Source organism: Crassostrea angulata, chromosome 3 (genome assembly GCF_025612915.1).
Source record: "Crassostrea angulata isolate pt1a10 chromosome 3, ASM2561291v2, whole genome shotgun sequence".
In the NCBI taxonomy this organism is placed as follows: Eukaryota; Metazoa; Mollusca; class Bivalvia; order Ostreida; family Ostreidae; genus Magallana; species Magallana angulata.
The window spans coordinates 49,681,546-49,702,524 of NC_069113.1; the positions used below are offsets into that span (position 1 = coordinate 49,681,546).

At 33.4% G+C, this 20,979-nt stretch overlaps 1 pseudogene; it reads left to right on the forward strand.

Moving 5' to 3' along the window:
- The first annotated feature begins 7,926 nt into the window (after positions 1 to 7,926).
- Positions 7,927 to 17,675, forward strand: LOC128176947 (uncharacterized; annotated as a pseudogene).
- The last annotated feature ends 3,304 nt before the right edge of the window (positions 17,676 to 20,979 follow it).

The window sequence follows — 20,979 nt, forward strand, 5'->3', positions numbered from 1 at the left end:
TCGAGTAAAAGTCAACATGGAGTAGAACATGTGTTGGAAACCCGGAAATGACGTATTTAAGCATATGTATCATGTATGGTACAATACCTCAAGTTGATAAAGATTCTACATTATCCTATAAAATTCTTTACAAAAAAAATTAATGCAATATTTTAAAAGTACTCATCGCCAAATACAAAAATTAAATGAGAATCATCGGGTTTTTTTGGTATAAGTTCAAAGCAGAGATACCCTTTCTTTTGGAAACAGGGACGAGATGATATGTTTTTGTGTTCAAGTCCTTTTGTGTATTTTTAGTAGAGTCAGTTAGGAAAGTTAGAGTTTGGACATTTTCATGTTCGATAATTTCAACGTTCGATGGTCCGAAGTAATTAGATCAAGTCTTGGACAAACAAATGATCTAGCATTGAAGTAACTATTCGATTAACAAGTTCTAGAGATGATGTTAAACAACGAACAAACCACAAGAAAAATAAAGAAACGATTTTGAAATGACAATTTTAACATGAAAAATGTTAGACTATTATAAATTCTTCAAAAATACTAATATGTACCAGTATTGAACCTTTTTAGAAGAAAAATGATCATTGACTTTGGATGATTTATAAAAGAATTCGTTAAAACTTTCACATCAATTTTTACAAAGTCAATATGGAGAAATCATGAGCCGACCCCAAGGTCTTCACTGTGTCACACACTATAGTCTTTGTTGTGACTGGGGTATGCATATACCACTAGGATGTATACTGAGACTTCTGTATGCTGATACAGGCGTGTAAACCAATGATTTTATTGCCATAAATTATGAAATAAAAATAAAAGGGGGGAACTTCTGTCTGGTGATAGATGTTATTATGGAAGTCGCTGAAGAAGAGGGAAATTAAAAAAACTTATCAATTGATATAAAGAAAAGTAAACATAAATTGTTAACTGTTGTAAGCAATATTCATGTAGCACGTACATGTGACGTTAGCAAGTCGTTGATGTCTTATTAGATGGTTTGTTTTATAAAAACCGGAAGTGGAGGTCTAATATGTATAACACTTGGCTATCAGTGACTATCAGCAGTGAGGAAAAATTGCTTGCACACCATAAAAGGTCAAACATATTGTCATGATTTTATTCCAAATTACAAGAGTACATGTACATTATATACATCACTGGCGTCGGAAGCGAATTGAAAGTGGGGGGGGGGGGGGCTAGAATAATCCTCAAAATTAAAAAAAACAGAAACCTGATTCCCAAAATCATGAAAATCCTAATCCGTGGGTGGGGGGGGGGGTGTACCTAAAAAATTCTTCCTTACCAAAAAAATGGGGGGGGGGGGGGCAACTAAATGTTTAGACAGAGATCATAAATATAGTGTGCAGTGGTGTTTATTGCCATGCACTTCAAGAATATTCCGCTCTCGTTTTGATGTCAACAGTCCCGATGCTCGTGTCCTGACATGTCTTAATTTTCAAAATAAAAACTTTGTCAAAACGTATTTGAGCTCCTTAGTGAGAAGCCATTTGCAACATGAGATCCAGAATTTAACTGTCTCATCAGTAGGGTTCATCAAAAAATTAAACCTAAATTGAAAGAACAAGATGTCATTCTAACCAAAAACATTCAGACTACCAGTGCATCAGGTGAATAATGATCATAGGCTTAGCCCCCCCCCCCCCCCCACTATTTTGCAAAGTTAAACCTTACCATTAGGGACATAGCATCATAGAGGGTTCAGCCCCCCCATTTTTCTCGCAGCAATGCTAATTGTTCCTAAATTTACCTTGAAAGCAATATGTGCTGCAATATTCATGTTGATAATTTTTTATACAAAAATGTTATTTTCTTCTAGATTGAAAAAAAAATCATGGTTTATAAATTTCTGTTTGCCATATTTTTGTGGGAAAAGCCGTTGAGAATCCTTAATTGGTAAAAAATTGAATTATTGTCGTCCTGTACAAAAATTGATCTGCTATATATTCCTCAGAAGAGAAATCTTTCTTCTGATCATAAAAACTTAAGTTATATGCAGACCTCTTAAACTAGCAAGTTTTTGCAGCAAAATAAAATTCTAAATAATACAGCTCATATTGCTTTGAAAGATTGATAAGTTGGAGTCATAGGCATACTAGCCCCCCCCCCCCCCCCCTCCCCCACGGATTAGGAATTTCATGTTTTGGGGAATTGGGGGAAAAAATTGGTAGGTAAGAATTTTTTTTGGAAGTATAGGTATACCCCCCCCCCCCCCCCCCCCCCCCCCACGGATTAGGATTTCCATGATTTTGGGAATTAGTTTTTATTCCTCAATATTTCTGAGGATTAGTCTAGCCCCCCCCCCCCCCACTTTCAATTTGCTGTCAACGCCAGTGTAATGTATGACTTGTAGGAAGTAAAGCATGCAGCACTCGAACCATCTCTTAGTATATATAAAGTTTCTCTAAGAAACCCGTGTCGTAAACATTCATAACGTGTCCCTTTACGCAAGTGAAGTTTGAGGAACGCTTTGAACTTTTACACATCATATGGGATATTGACTTGAAAGTTTACACCATAAGTGTCATCTGTTTGTTGAGGCGATATGGAGTTGAACTGGTCTCAATATGACAAGCTAATGACTCTGACAGGATGTGAAGCCATTGGACGGGGTCTGAGTCACTTAGAGAGCGATAGAAGACAACAAGAGGTTGATTTATGGTCTATATTGTTGCTGTAAAAGACAACGGAACGAGTAATGGTGCTTTTTGATTACAAATATCACGATTACAGACAATTTACCTAATCAATCTGTCAATAATCACTCGGTCCCCTGCACCCTAAACAAATGCTTCGTACCAGATGATTAGACGAAGTAACGGCCTGAAAAACTGAGCTTCCTGCAACACAGGAACTATGGCGACCGCTTCCAGTCAATCGGATATTGTATTTATTATTTTGCTATGGGTTTCACGGATGGTCATATAAGAGGAGAATAACAAACTGAATGGTTTCAGATAGATTATGATTTTTTAACTTCTTCGTGAAACCTTGAAAAAAATAAAATTATCGATATAAATTATATGTACAATGACGAATTTATTAATTTCTCTGCATGTGAACGTTAAGATTATCTCTGTACTACATAGCCATGTTTTCATCATTACCACTTAAGAAATGTGTTTCTCTGATTGAAGAAGAAATGATTCCGAGTCTCGCTTATTTATGCTATTGTTTTTTCTATTATCTGATGAGAGCAAACACATACTAATTGCCTATAGAGATTCCATTCGTCTTGGCAGGGATAAATCTGACTTTGGCATAGAACCGCCGACACCGATTCTGTACAAGACCACTCGAGACACTTTTCAAACCCAGGAAAAGGACGTGTTACTGCATCTATGACGCTGTGGATGTTCTTGAGACGTTATTTGAACATGCATTCCTTAAAATACAGCATAACACACGTAAGACAATTGATGTTTATTTACATCGAAATGTTCACAGATACTGCCTTCATCTCTCAACCCAACAGCTGCGCTCCTCGTCCGTACATTTCCCTTATTACAGTGACATCATTGGTGTGTAGACTTCGATTGGTCCCAACCTAAAACCTGGGAAAGAAAACATTGACACCATATGGAGAATGCTTACATAGGCATTGCCTGCTGCCTAATCCCTTTATGTAAATATATATTTGCAAAATAAAATATGTTCAAATCATTTTTAAATGTTAAATGGTTAAAACTATCCCGTGGTAAACAGGCATCTTCGGGTTTACCCTTTATATTGAATCATGTTTTTGATTTTAACATTCTATGTTTTTAATATCTTACATTCAGCAAACTGTCGACTTGTTCATTAGTACAGCATTAAAATAGAAGATTTTACAACAAAACGATACACATTCAATATGTATGTGATGCACTGAGAACGAGAATAACCATTATCCCCATAAGGTCCTAAATTTGATATTCAGTCATTGTAGGTGACACAGGGTCAAGTTACCATCAAAAGTACAAAAACATTAATTAATGACAATCACACTACATAAAACTCATTTCGTTCCTCAGTCTTGTGCGTATAATGCTGACTTGCAAAATCTTTTTTTACTGAACAAGGAAATATATCGTGTTATCTCAAAACATGCAAGTAATTGTACTCGCAAAACAACGTTTTATTATTTAATGGTTCAAGTAACAGTAAAATCGAGCCCTTTTTTTTTACATTTTAAAAAATGAACGATCATTGAACAATGGATCTCCTGGAAACCTTTCAGTTTGAAGTTATGTCATCGAGGATTATTGCGGCATTAAGACAGCGTTATCTTCATGGAGAGGGTTTACAATGGGTACCGAGTGAACCCCTCTCTATTGTCCGTCAATAACAGATCGATGTTGAAGTACTACTCACCTTTCTGTGGTTTACTACACAGTGGTCATGAGACAGGACCAGCGGGTACGTCTTCCGTCCAAAACAATTTAACCATTCATTATTACCTTCCGCATAAATGTTTAAAATGATTTACGATCACGAGCGATGCATCAAAACAATATGCATAAATATAATTGGATCGGGTTTCAACACCCCCCCCCCCCCCCCCCCCCCTGAAAGAACAGCGTATATTGATTGGCATGTGTCTGTCTGTCCGACAGTAGAAAAATATATTGTCCAGCTAATATCTTGAGCACTCTTTGGTTTGCATTAATCATTTCGTACAAAACAATTTAACTATTCATTATTTCCTTCTGCATAAATGTTTACAATGGTTAACTGTCACAAGCGATTCAATCCAATGTTTATGAATATATTCAATATAATAAGTTCGGGTTTCATGCTCCCTCGACGAACCGCGTACTTAGAACTGCATACGTCTGTCTGTCCGTCAGTAGTCATATAATGTCCATCCAATATCATTGGCGTTCTCTCGTTGGCATTCATCATACTTAATCACCAGGTAACATGATAGATAGATAGATAGATGGATGGATTATAGATAGATAGATAGATAGATAGATAGATAGATAGATAGATAGATAGATAGATAGATAGATAGATAGATAGATAGATAGATAGATAGATAGATAGATAGGTCCTAAAGATCTACAATCGTAGGTTATAAATAATACTGTATACATGTACAGGGAAATACTATTATATATTATAATCTAAGACGAGGCGAAACCATTTGCAAGTGTAGAAGGGCGAAAATAACACGGGGCGAAAATAACCCTGTATACAGTACAAAGTATACAGGCAATATATACCACTTTCATGTTTTCAAATAAAGATAAAAAAACACCGTGTTTTTAATGATATTTTTTTATAGGAAACTGATTAACATAGAGGTCTCCTCTTCAAAATTAATAGTCACGATTATAAAAATGAATTCAAATGTAACTCATTATTTAAAAAAAAGGAATTATTGAAGGCAACTTTAAAAATGATAGTTATTAGCAAAATAAAAAAAAAAATTTCTATCACTATCAATATTCATAGATACTGCAAATAGAATTTTCGTAGTGATATTTGGCTTTCTTTCAAGTTTAAACATTTTAATTCCAGGCTGTCCATCTTTGCAAGTTCGGTGTCTTCGGTCCAGTATGTACCGAAACTCACCAGACGTTTTGCTAACTCATGGTCTCATTGTGATCGTTACTTTTTTATCTCCATAAACAACGCACCACCCTTGCAGATAGCTGTGATCCGCTTGTAAAACGTTCAACGATGCGTTTCTATCGCAGCAATGTTTTTTTTTTCAGATGTCGTCTCGAACTGTGGCTGTCTCTTTTGTCTCATGTCGACAATAATTTGATTAATATATTATATGTATTTTAGATAAGCCTATCTAAACGTTAAAATATTCAGTCATACTAGTAGTTTCTACTTAATGACTTGATGAAAAGAAAATCTTTAGAGTTCAAAAACTAAGAACTAACTCACATGTTTGCGTATCATTACATAAAAAAAATGTTCAATGAAAGACATCTCCAGCTTTTGAATACATACCAAAAAATTAGTATAGTGTCCAGATCAAATGAGGTTCTTGCTAACAAATAGACAATGTCAGACCCCCAAAAATAGTGACACTCTGGAAATATTAAATTTATACTGATAAATGTTTTTATAAGTATAAGTGTAATACAATTTTATCTTTTTACGTTATGGGTAGAATGGCCCTCAAAGCTATACTTCTGTTGACCAGTGAATTTGCAAGGAAAATAAGTAAGTATGATGATAGCGTCTTTTATCTAGATTAAATGATGAAACGATTGGTTGTCAATACTTTTCAATTTCTTACTGGTATACATGTACTTCGTCTAGTGTGCACGTTATCATATATAGATATAAGATATACCAGAATTCAATAGTAAGATGGTATGGGACAAATCCATTCATGTCGAAATAAATAAATAAATCAAGTAGAATTTTATTTTTTTTCTTTGCCTAAATTGTTATTGAAAAGCGCAGCGCAACGGGTTAGAGCGTTAACTACGAATCTGTAAGTCATGAGTTCAAATCTCGTTAAAGCTGTTAAAAATTTTACCTTTCAAAATTTAAAAAAAAAATATTTTTAGTCAGAAACTGGTAGTGTAAAATTTTAAAAATTTAAAACGATGAAAGTATTTTGTTATATTTTACTTTTATCCAAGTAAATATCGAAAGTGTCCAATACCACCATAACACCACAGTTTGAATTACTGACCTTAAAATGCAGTTTTTACCAAAGATGATTAGCGTTTACGCTAATAGCTTATCTATTGGAATTTATGCAATCCTTGATGACCGATGAAGCGCCATCTATTGTATTTATATATGTTAAATTTCTTAGAATTCTTAAACTGCAAAGGGAAAAAAAAACGCTAACAGCGATTTACCATAAAAGAACAATGGTGTGAGATTTGTGCTATTTGATACGTTTATAACACGTTTCAAGACTTGAGGAATGAAAATACATTCACAATTAGTGTTAATTTGTTGTAAGCATGGTCTCTGTAACTGTGTTTTACTGTATCTATATACATTTTTTATTTAGTGACCTCATACCCCGTTCATTTGGAGTTCGGTCAAAACATGAAGATAACACTTTTAAAAGTTGCCATCTTTTTGGCTTTATCTAACATACTAGTGTTATACTGTTCGTTAATAACTTGTATATAGCTAGAATCATTTACAGGCGGGGGGGGGGGGGGGGGGGGGGGGGGCTTTAAAGCCATGTACCCCAAATGGCAATCACAGCGGGGTTTTATTTCATGTGTTTTTTAAGCTTAAATTTCGATACATATTTAATAACGTCCTTTTGGTATGATTACTTTTCAGCTGTACAGAGGCATTTTTCCAATCAACATTATGTAGTAAAATATTGTCACTAACAGTTGCTTTTGTACAAACGCTAGTAAGTATTAATAAGTCCAATTTGGTTTTTTAAAGTATTTCCGTACTATGTGGTACCATTAATTTTTGTGGACGCAGTTATCGTGATTTATTTAAAAAAAAAAATAGGTTATGTTCAGAAGCGACTTCTAATGTTTTTGACAATGTACTCTGTTTTCGGGGGGGGGGGGGGGGGGGATGAATAGCGGGAGCCATTATCAGTGGGCACTTAATTTTTTGGATACGTTATGCCAACCAAATCCAAATCTCTTCATGATTCCATGGTAATACACCTGTGACAGTCGTTTACTGAGTTTTATCTTATCAAATTAAATTAAGCACAAGACTACACGATATTTGATGAAATAAAATTCAGTAAACAAGTCACTTATACGATTACAATTGTTTAGTCAATCTTTTGATGAGCATCGATTACTTTAAGCTTTGTAAGTAAAAACTAAGATTGAAAAGTGTCACTAAAGACACAAAAAGAAGCAATAGAGAATGACAAGAACCCCTGTACTCTTTTATTAATGAAAAAAAGATCTAGCAGGTGCCTGTTTGTATTTATCTTATTACATATACTTGAAGATGGAGGTTAGGTGGTTTGTTTGTCTCAGAGGTAATCTTCAAGAGAAGGAGAAGAGATCATTTGACGCTGATGATAGCAAGGTTCGACTCACTTCAAAGTCGGTTTCATTAGAATGAAATATCCACTTTGTTAAGATGGTAGTCGCAAAAGAATGACTCCAGAGATTAAAAGTTCAACAGACAGAAACCTACGCAAATCTCGAAGGAATCTTTTTGAAATGAGTCTGTCAGATATAATATGATGAGATCAAATAGCGTTTGATGAAAATAAATTGAAGAGTTTTTTGTTTTTCCTTTGAATGAGATTCTGGTCAACCAATTAATAGAAAGTTTCTTTCTCCTTTTTATGACATTTAAAGATTTTAAGATTGGATTTTATTATTCAAGTTTAAAATTGAAACAACTTGTACAAAAACATAATGATTTGTTCAGATTTCCAACTTGTACAATGTAAGTGAGTACTTTACTTTGGTCATAAAGATTATGTGACATTTGACAGAATTTTAAATTTGCATCGTTGCTTATTTGAAATTTGGTCAAATATTGTAATACCTGTACAATAGTTTATTCCCTCTTGCTGATTCCATTACATGTATGTATTATGTGCTCATGAATAGAATCAATGCCTCCAGGTTGAATTTGATTGAAGCCGATCAGAGTCCGGAAAATCACGTTATTGTTTTGGATATAAACCGCCCCCTGGGGAGTCTAACTACCACAAAGTCCCACCCAGATAAATTCTATACAGAGACCACATCAAAGAATGAATTTGAATTATAAAATATCAATGACAAGGGAAAATTGTAATTAGGCATCCCCTTTTGTTCTGTGTTACGCCGAGGCATCATTACCATTTTTGATTTTATTATATTTTCCCAGCATTGGAAACCAGTGCTCGATTAAGAATATTGCTGAATGATACATCAAATTAGTTAAAACTCAACAGCAGTTATTGACTTCTCAGGCGTGTGATTCGGTCAATCAAAAGTCAGTAAACTTGTTTATGGAATTTACTGTAGTGTCAGATGTGATTCTGTAATTGCATTCTGTGGGGAATAGTAAGAATGTTCTATTTTGTTGTAAGAATATCGTCCTTTCCGATGTATTTCATTTTATCAAATACGATATACGACATATTTTCTGAAGGCTTCCCTGACTCTATTTTCAGTGCAATAGTACCAAACCTTTCTGGACCGGACATTGCTAAACGGGTTCTCCACTTCAAGCGAGTAAAACATTTCCCAAAAACTAATATCAACGACAAAACCCGTCACGATAATATTACTGACTGCCTAGTTTAGAATTTCATAGAATTGTTTTACGAGTGTTGTCAGTTTAAAAGCTGATGGATGGTCATCAAAGAAAACATTAGGTCTACCTAAAATTTTAAGATATGACTTTTTAAGCTAAAAACTATAATATAATAAAGGAAAAATCCATATTTTTTTAACTTAATATTATATAGAGCTGTTCTTGTAATGAGATCATTACAGTCTTAAAATGGTATCGCCCCTTTCAAACAATTTATCATAAACATAAATATTGCAAGTACCCTAAAAATACCCAATTCAAAATCTTTCTGAAATGGTTTGAATTAATATTCTGACCAACTTCTTTACAGTAACTGGTATATTTTAAAAGGTGATAGAAAATAAATAAGGAAAAAAAATATTTACGTTTTTACATTATTTTTTGGTTTGTATTTATTTATTTTTTGAAATTATCTATCTCTACCTATTATTTATTTTTTGTTGTTATATAATATATACAAATATAGAGAAATTGAAACTTATGAATCACTTCGCAAAAGAGCTTCCATATCATGATAAGTCTACCATGCTTGTCCAAGTAGCGTAGTTGACTATGCACTCGCTTTTCACAGCTACGACCCGAGTTCGATCCCCGTCAGGCGTGATCGACAGTGGTTGTATGTGATAGAGTATGGCGGTCGCCCGCTTGGACACGTGGGTTCTCTCCGGATAGTCCGGCTTCTTCCCACATCTTCCCACACTCGAGCTAACATCCGAGAGATATTAATATGAGTTATTAAACTTGTTTATCAATCGTTGTAAAATAAAGTTCAGTTTTCAGTTTATTATGCTTACTTAGGATTTTCCAAAGGGTTAGTACACGAACAATATTACCGGTACATCTTTATATGCTATTTTCATACATAATTTTATCTGCATGCAGTCTTACTTTTCCGCTTTATTAAGTAAGACTGCATACATAATTTTATCAATCGACAAAGGAAAAGAACGTTTTAGACCAAATTGATTTTTATTTAGAATATTGGAAATTGGTACGTAAGTTGTATGCATGAAATATATTCATTCAATTATCTGAGAGAGAGAAAAAATTCGAGTTTGTACACTGTATACTTCCCAACGCTGTGAGCCATGACAATGATATTGTTGCAGATTCATCAAGTGTTCGGAAACACATATCAAGTTAAGGTGATTTTGGTGAGGTATACGTTGTTTATCATCTTTTGTTTCTCTTCATCGTATTTCGTGAGTGTATTACACTGGAAAGATCGCCTGATATGGAATTCTTTATAATTTTGTTGCCGAAATGAAACCGTCAACGTGTTCGAGCGACAATACCTGATTTTAATATAATCAAATGTGATATGTGCCTCAGAAGAAAGTAGATTTAAAGCATGAAAGCAAGCATATTTCTCATTGGTGTACTATATTTCTAAAACATGAAATTACATTTTGGAAAAACAGAATAATGTTTACTCAAAAATCATTTCTATACATATATAACTGTCACATAGCTATTCCGCAATTTTCTTACCTTAATTACAGGTGAAAATGTTTAAAAATGCAATTAGGAAAACAACATAGAACATGTATTATATCGACATTACCAGGTTACATTTATTTAAGCAAAATCTGTGCATGGTATTTGTTTATACTGTATTTTAACACAGCTTCATCGTTATGCTTATAATTGCAGAGGTAATATTACTATCTATCTGTTTAAGAAAAAAAAAGGATGATACTTCTTGCATATACATTGAATTTGCAATAATGAGACTAAAGAAAAGATATCTCTCAATTTCATCGGGGGTGAATTTGCTTGTCGATGGTATAGTTATATATTACATTAGTTAATTAGTTAACCAACGAACTTAATTAGACAGGAGGCTTTTCTCAAATGTCAATTAATGCATTATGGCAAAAAAATCTCTATTACAATCTTTTTGCATTAAGCAACATGATATTGTCCCCATTGTTAAGAGGGCGGAAGTAGAGCTCTTGTTTGTTGGAGATCAGAAAGGCCATCTAGTAGCAGTTTCTCTCATTATTGTGTAATCACAATGACATCGCTAGAATTATCCCCCACAGGTCTGGTTCTCATCCGCAAGCCCCTGGGCTTATGAATGTTGAATCATGATTACAGAAAGGCCTCTCGTGAATCCAATATTATTAAGATTATTTCAATAAAATGCTTTAACAACATAGTTTAAGCACCCATTATACTCGATGATGAATGGAAAAGAACCTGTTAAATAAGAGTAAAAACTCAAGGAAAGCGAGTCTCTGTTTCGTTGTCATTGTGTGGTAAAATTTATTTTTCATGTGCACGTAACTTTCATACATGTACTTTTCAAGCGTTCGCGGTTTAATATTGGGAAGACTTTAGTCTACTCCTACTCCTATGGTCCAGGAGCGATAATCTGTCACAGATCTTCTTATAATTTCGCATTGTATCTGTTAAAGAGGGCTTGATGTCGTGGCCATTTTTGACACTTTAGACATCAGATTTAAAATTTAATGGTTAAAATGGCGGGCGGACGGCAGCCAAAGGGGTACCCCTATTGTACTGATAACTCCTCATACAGATTTCGAGATAGGGGAATGATGTTTTGGAGATCAATTGGACATATATTAGAGGTGTGCATATTGCTAGGATTTTGATTTCTGATATTTTATCCATATAATACCTTCTGTTGAACTCATATTGCATACAGGGTACCCTCATTGTACGGATAACTTCTCCTACAGTTTTCAATGTAAGACATTGATGTTTTGCAAATCAATTGGACATAGGTTTATCAGAGGTGTGCATATTACTTGAATTTTGATTTTTGATACCTTATGAAAAAATACCAGCTATTGAACTTCGTCATTTTCTCGCAAAATATTTCATATAAGGTACCCTTATTATGTGGATAACGTCTCATACAGTTTTCAAAATATGACGTTGATGTTTTGCAGATCAGTTGGGCATAGGTTTATCAGAGGTGTGCATTTTACTTGGATTTTGATTTTTGATACTTTATGAGGAAAACAAAATACCAGTTGTTGAAAATATTTATATTTTTCGCAGAATATTGCATATATAGGGTACACCATTTCTCTGGATAGATATTGTTTATCAATTCCGGGTTGACAAATCGATTATGGATACAGAATAAGAAAGAAAACCCGGTTTGCTTTCACATTAACAGCTTTTCACTTGTGTGTAATTTTATATCAATATTTCACATACCAAATAGCTTAATAAAGCTATTCTTAATAGCATTACAACGCTTTATAGCTAGATTTAGCTATGTAGCTTAATAAAGAGTTTAAGAGACTATGTTAGACTTTTCTTTTGAGAAGTGGTGAGGCATGGCCTCATCCATTTCTCCCTCATATTTTGATTCTGGAAAAAGTGTAATGTTAAATATGTTAATGATGTGAACATTGGCCCGAGCGTATATTTTCTTGTTTAATTCACTGGGGCTTTTGTAGAAAAAAAGATCGTTAAAAAGTGGTTACACCGGAGGAAAAATAACAAGTGAGGACACCTATCTTCATCAGCTATTTCCTCATAAAAAACCTCTAAAAAATAGTGATGTTCCAATCATCGATTATAATCGAAAATTAGTCGATTGTTACCGCATTCAAAACGCTCGATCTTAAAACTTTTCATTATAATTAATCGGTTGAGGATTTTTTTCCCTTTCAACGAGCGCCTATCATATTAAACAGAATACTCTAGACGCGAACTATCTAAACTCTAAAAAGGCGCGCGGTCTAAAAATGGCTGAGGTGGCAGGGGATTGTTTTTTTTTTTTGTCGAGGAAATGTGAGTCAGATAGTGCTCATATGTGAGATTTAATTTTTCAGTGGGTTTTTAAATTTGCTAAAATTGGTTTGCATGCAAGGGACACATGGTCCCGACTCTTGAGAATTTTTAAACATTTCAGGATAAAACAAGTACAACTTACATATAGCACTATAAAGAATAGCCAGGGACGGTCTCAAAATTTTCTGAAAAATTGGCCTTTTGTCACATTTTCACGGGTCCAGAACCACGCTCCAGTCCCGAGCAACTGCCATGAACTACCATAGGATTGGTAGCTTAATGTATACTCATGCAAATAATCACCAATTGATGGGGGTCAATCACCTTCTTTTCGAGTGACATTTCGTGTTCTGAACCCACCCTACTTTTCAAGCACAAAACCGCAAGTGAAAATTTTGGCCACAGTTTCGCATTTTCATTCCATATCTGATGAAAAATGCTACCAGTATTAAAGTGTCATATAAATGAAATTGACATGAGCTCCTCTATCCACAAAATGAATGCAATAAATATTCTACCAATTTATACCCCCTCAAATAACCAGCCAAACCCCAGGTTCTCCCTTTATTTCAAAATTTTGACCGGGTCTTTCCTTCGAAACTATCCCCTGCCACCTGAAGGTTGCACATCACTATCAATTTTTACTATATATTCTTACCAAAATTTACGCAACTTTAGATACGGGTAGCGAGTTTAAAACAAACTTCTCGGGAAATTCCTCTTTATAACTTTTAAAACAATTGTTCCTAACCAATTTAGAAGCAAAAAAGCACAGCCATCCACAAAGGCACGAGAGTTTGTTTACATGTGCTTGAAAATCATGTCCGAGCCATTTCACACCCCTGCCGAAACAACAGGCATCAAAAATTCAAGTAACCTCGTATTTTTACAAAGGTGGGAAAATCAGACATTTTACACGTTCAACTTGTTTTTCATCTCATAAAAAGATAAAGTCCCTGTCGCTGGCGGAAAACTCCTAAAAACGAAGGGGAATTCGGGAATTATTTTCCCTCAGCCATGTTGTGAGACCTGAAAAGTCAGACGAGCTCCTTATTCTTACTTGGGAAATATAGCACATTCTCGAATTTGGACGCATTTTGGTTTCAAGAAAATAATGTTGGGCTGCCTACTAAAGAAAATCTTTTGAATATAAAATTTCTATGGCTAGAAATACTAAGTAAATTAGAATACGAAAGCCTAGTAACGAGTCTGTTCATTGTAACTTGTTTATTTACATTTATTTTGCACATAACTATATATAAAATATAAAAACCTTCGATTATAATCGATAATTAGTTAGTTGCGGGAAACCGATTATCGATTATGAAAATCTTACCGATTCCCGTCACTACTAAAAGATAGGGGTAGGATCGGGTGCCTAGGAGGAGCTAGCATTCTCTGCAAATCCGTAGACACTTCTAATAGGTGATTAATTAGTATGAATCAGCATGCGACCCAATGGAAGATTGCATTTGCTGTCAAGGTCGTTGTATCGACCATATAATTACGAAAAGATGACTTCAAACGAGACTGTTGATAGTCCTGTTTTATCAACTTGTTTGTCAGTACCTTGCCTTGCCTTAGGTGGCAGGGGACAGTTTTTTTTATACAATTCATTGTAGCCAAGGGATGCATGTCTTCGGAACTCTGTAACTAGAATTTCCTCAGTTCCCATTCAGCACAAATACCTCTAATTCACTCTTTATCACCAATTTCTGAAGAAAACTACTAATCAAAACCTGTAAAATTCTCTACATACTGGTTTTTATGAGATTTTGACCCTTTCATATTTTGTTTTTTTTCATGATTTTTCAGCTTTTGAGACCTCCCCCAGCTAATTCCCTGCAGAGGGTTGACCTTCCGTACCGCGTGCATGTTTCACCATCACATGTCAGAAACTTTCCGGTGTATAGTTTACAATGTCCCATCCACCTACTTTTCCTGTTATTTTACCTCCCGTCTGTAACTTGCAATTTTACTGTGTAAAGTCAGCACAACAGTCATAGCCGCAGTTTTCGCATTTTACTTCTGATTCTCATGTACCTAACATAAGGGGCCTACATATTGCATATCAATTTCAACAAGAGACACCCCTCTAACTAATGATAATCACTAAAAATCATTTCATGAATTTTAGCAACACTCATAAGCCTTCAAGTACAGCAACTCTCAATTTTACAAAAATATTGACGGGTACTTTATTCGAAACTGTCCCTTGCTACCTTAGAAACTGTTCATACGTAGAGCATGCCCTTGTGTATCGAATTAACTGAGAGACAAAAACACCATATGCAGTTGATGAAGGTATATTGCTACATAAGTAAGGAAGGTTGACTATAGAAAAATTCAAGGTCATCGCGTTTATCATAATGTTTGTTGTTAGGTTACCATCAATGTCCATTTCCAGTAAAATATCCAAATATGAAACAGATGACGCAGACTCTGTGTTATCTTTTATTTCAAGTTCACTGTCTGGGATGTATCGAGTCGACGTAAGTATGGAAATAACAATTGTTAATTGATAATACGTCGTTGATATATCTGAATGTTTAGTTGAGGGCCATAGCGAGTGATTTATTTTTTTTACGTACAAGTTTTTTTTAAATAAATTCTGCTTCATAAGAATATAAAAATAGGTCTGCTAACAATGAGGCTTAATTTGTACCCATTAGAGTTCGAACAGATTGTTGGAAGACTTGATTTCTAAAAACTACTTAGATTTTGTCTACAGAAACTCAAGCATCTTTTTAATGTCAACTTCAGAGTACTTGTACATGTGTGTGCAATCAGAATGGTTTTTAACAAGATATTTTTTTTAGATTTCCACTGACAATGTACTCGTTCAATTTGTGACCATTTAAATTGCTAGGTTGTAGATTTGCGATATCTATATCAGCTATGCTGTTGATTTCGTCACTGATTTCAGGAGGCTTGTTTATGTCTCCGAAATATATATATAGATCGATGGATTGATGTTTTTTGCACACTTTTTTTTTTTATTAATTATCCTCCAATATTCTTTAGGATTTTAATTTCTTATATTTTCAAATGTTTACTAATGTTTTTTTTTATATTTTAACAGTTCCTTATCAAGAACTTTTATAAAAAAAAATATCATCTTTATATTTTTGTAAGAATTTTTGCTACTTTTTCTAAAAAATAATTTTTACTGTGACGATATTTAGCGGCATGCATTTGTTAAGGGCTTATAATCATAATGTTTGTTTGATGCTTGCTTTTCTTTGTCATTTTTTTCTAAAATCCATGGGAATTTTAACAGCATCTATGTATATTTTATTTCGGTTTTCAACAATTTCATTACTAGCATCCTCAGTTGCATTGTCTAAATTAAAGTTCTCTAAAATTGCCAGTATTTTATTGAATTGGCCATTATCAATAGATTGTATATACAAATGTTCTTTAGAGGAATCCCACGATTTAATTTTTTTAAACACAGTCAATCCTTAACTTTGAAAAAATTTGTTTTGTATTTTTTGTATATCTAAGTACAATATATGTATGGACGTCAGAAAATAGACTGCTTTGATCAAATGCTCGCATAGTTGACACGTATTTGTACAAAGAGTAATAACAAAGAAAAAAATCGACTAGACTAAAGTTTTTGAAGGTCAGTCTTCCAGGTTAAATTGTCACCGATACGCTCATTTAGCTTTTTATTTTTGCACAATTCTAATAAGAGTTTTGTATATGTATTCTGTAGTTTGTCTTTATTGTTTCTTAAACGAACGTTGTTTGTTAATGTTGGTTGGGCTTCCATGGTTTCAAAAATTCACTAAATTGGTCTTTTCCTTCGTTTTCAATATCATAAAACGACAGTTCCAGTTCCAACATTAAAATTGCTTCTCTAGTTCAGTCATACTACATGAGTTTTTACAACCACTGGTGTGGTATGCAGTTGCTCTGACAGTAAGCTTTCCACTACTTAACCAGTACATTTTACAGGAAAATATATACCTAGGAATATATGAATATAGCAAACAGTATAAAGTGTGTAGATCCAAATCATAATTTAACTTATGTCCTTGACTTTGTCGATAGAACTCATCTTGGTTGTATTTATGAAAAAATCGTGATTGGTTGCACTGCCCAGAATTCAACATTGATAAAAGTGGAAGAATCATTCTACAAACGAAATACTTGGCTCTTTGTGGTATCTTGAATATAACACCATGTGACTTTACATACAATTCCGCTGGGAGCTACAAGCTTTTCGGTTGTTTTATAGTATATGGAGGAATACCATCTTTAATTGAACAAGGACAAGAAATTGAGAATTTTAAAAAAAGAACTGACAGTGAAAGAATTAATAAAAAATTTCAAAAAAAAACTGTGAAAGAAAGACGAAAAAATATAACAAACCAGTATGTTGCCATAATTGGGGTTGTTGTTACGGTATAATTATTAACTTAGCAATATAAGCTTTTCTTTTATTCCATAAATATTTAATGCATAAAAAGAGAGAAACTAGTGCTCATTATTCTTGTAGCCAGTTTGAAGAGAGAAAAAGAAATGAAGATGATCCCTTGAATGGACCTTTTTAAATACTGAGTATCAGAACTGCAGATTACAGTGACATGCAAGATACTTTTTCACTAGAAGTAGAAAACGACGTGGAAGATCAACCATCAATATGTATAGAATAAAAATGCAAGTAAAAAAAAAAAACTAAATTGCACTTGCAACTCCAGCCTTTTGCATTTATGTGATACATTTAACATTCCTGTGGTCTTACTTGTGGGTAAAGTAACTTGTATACCTTCGTGATTAATATCATAATTATGTTACATTATTATCATTTTACAATCAAAATACAATATTGTCTTCAATCATCATAATGAATTTTAAATCATATGTAGCTTTAGAATAGTTGTTTTTGGGAAGAATGTTATTGTCAAGAAAATTGAGGAATATATTTTTAATGTTATTGTAATATTAATATGAAACTGTTTGCTGATGATACGTCAATTTACATAACTGTTGAAAACCCGTTTAGCTCTGCACCTCTACTTAACTCCGATCTTGAAAAAATTAATGACTGGTCTAAAAAATGGCCTGTTTCCTTCAACCCTTCCAAAACTGAATGCATGACAAATAAAATTCAGAAGCCTTTTCATCCCTCGCTCATATTTGATGATATCCACCTCAAAATGTAGAATCCCACAAACACCTCGGTGTAATTTTTCGTAGTAACTTATCGTGGAACCTACATATAGATGAAATGATATCCAATGCTTATGCAAGATTGGGACAAATGCGCATATTTAAATTTTTAATAGGAACTGCTAGCAAAAAATATACTTCTCTTTTATAACACCAGCCTTAGAATATGCTGATATATGTAATATGAGATAATTTACTGGAATATCTTAGTCTAAAAATAGAAAATATTCAGTTAGAGGCGGCACGAGTAGTGATGGGGGTAATAGAATGGCGTCCAATGCATTTTTAAACAGAGAAATAGGCTCCTTACTTTCAAAGCGTAGGGAAAACCATCGACTCGTTCCATTTTTTTTTAAAATGTTCCATGGCAAAACTCCAGAATATCTTTCTAATATTTTAGAAACACAAACTTCTAAAGATGGAACACATAATACAAGAAGTAATTATTCCTTACGAGAAATTTTAGCGCGAACAAAACTAAATTATGAGTCATTCTTTCCAAGTACAATAAGGCTCTGGAATACACTACCTAATGGAATACAAAACAATCCTCTTTTAAATAATTTCAAAAAATATCTAAATCGTAGCAATATAAACATTCCCGATTACTATAATTTTTGATCCAGAATAGATCAAATTCTACACTCGCAGTTAAGATTAGAGTGGAGCGCCATGAAACTTTGTATGTTCCACAGAAACCTTTGTCCCTCCCCATTTTGTACCTGTTGTTCAATTAAAAGTATTGACCACTATCTTTTATATTGCTCAAACTAAAATGTAATACGTAGTATAACAATGAACAAAATTGGAGATTCAACAAAGGTCAACCTATTACACCTTGGGTCTCTCAATCTTAACGATAATGATAATAAATACATTTTTTATATGGTTGAAAAATTTATAATCGACAGTAAATGGTTTCAGGGTACCTATTATGTAACCTCGACACTTTTTCTACTTAATAATATTCTCTAAATATGTAAAAGCAACTAGGATATATTTATACAGGGATGTATTACGTACATGAATTTCCTTTGGAGTTTTACCTCAAATTGTTCTGAACATAGTTGTATTGTTTTTCTTATAGTATTACATGAAGTTATACGCTCGTGGGTCGATTAGCTCACAGGTTAATAATGCATTTGTGGTTCCAACCCTCAAACTCATTATGCATATGTCAAAATGTCTACTCTTGATATATATATATATATATATATATATATATAGATAGATATATATATATATATATATATATATATATATATATATATATATATATATATATATATATATATATATATATATCTTGCACCTTTTTATATTTTTTTTCTTATCTAAGAGAGGGATCTGTATCAGCCTTTTGGCTTGTTTCCCAATCATAGTGTACATTATGTCAAATACATGTACCTGCTATTGTAAAATATCAATAAATATTGTTTAAACTAATGTTATTGTCTCGAAAATCGTAGAAACTATTTTTAATGTAATTTATTGTTACGAAAATAGAGGAACAGCTTATCTTCATGCCAACAGAAACTGGTAGATGAAAAATACTCCATATGAACACATGTGCAACTTATGTCTAGCAAACCTAATGGCACTGAATATCATTTTGTTTAATTGTGTAATCCTTTGATAGAAAGTAAAAAAAAATTGATGGGTAGCATTTAATTTAAAAAATCAAACTCATTAGAGTCTCTGTACTTTCATCTAAAAATTCTGCAAACCATCAAACAGTCTTTGCATTTATAAGTAAGATACACTCTCTTACGAGGGTCAATAAAAAATACGAAGACAATTCATCTATCATATATTTTTCATAATAGTTATAACTCACTATATCACTCGACATCTAATTTTAGTTAGTTCCTCGAAGTTTTCATTTTTTTTTTACCGCATGTCTTTTTGTTTACTATAAGAAAAGCCCTGAAGTCAGATGACGTTGATTATTCTTTTGACCAAATATTTACAGATATTCCACTCTCTTTCGTACTTTTGATGCCCAATATACAAATACCACCACCAGCCCCCCCCCCCCCCCCCCAAAAAAAAAAGGATATACAATGAAACACAAACGTGAAAATTATTTTGACTTATTTTCCCCCATTGAGCAAATCTCAGTTTGTATCAGCTTTTCCCCGGAGTTAAATCCATACTGTGTATACTTTTCGTTGCGCCGTGACGTCCGGCGACGTCAATGTTTTCAGTCAATTTTAAAGAGGACATTCTATCTGTTATATCTATTCAACAAATCTATTTATCCAGTCGTTATTTAGTACACAAAATATCATGATAACATTTAATTCGAGGTTTTAATATTGTTTGGTTTTAAGCCCAATTTATGGAGATATTACCTTCATCACAATTTGGTTTATTGTTGACATAAGACAAATTTTGCCCGTGCGACGTGACCTCATTTTTGCAGGATGAGATTCTAAATAATTCTTAGAATTAAAGGAATATATTAACTTTTCGGAATTCAAATAGTTTGAAACTATTGCTTTATTATGTCTACTGAATTTAATATTAATATGACGTTAAGTAACATAGCTATGGCAAAAGTCTTAGTATTTTTTGATTGACCCCCGTATATTATTTTTACTCTATCTCTGAACAAATCCTGGTTTTCCTTTATTGTGTTTTGGTATAAAATTTGTATTAATTTTGCATTGTCTATTGATTTTTAAATAAATAATTTCAGATTGAAATCTTGGAAAATTTTAAATAGAGTTCAAAGGAAATATACATCGAAAAACGCAAGCTATCTAATGACTGAGTTAACTATGT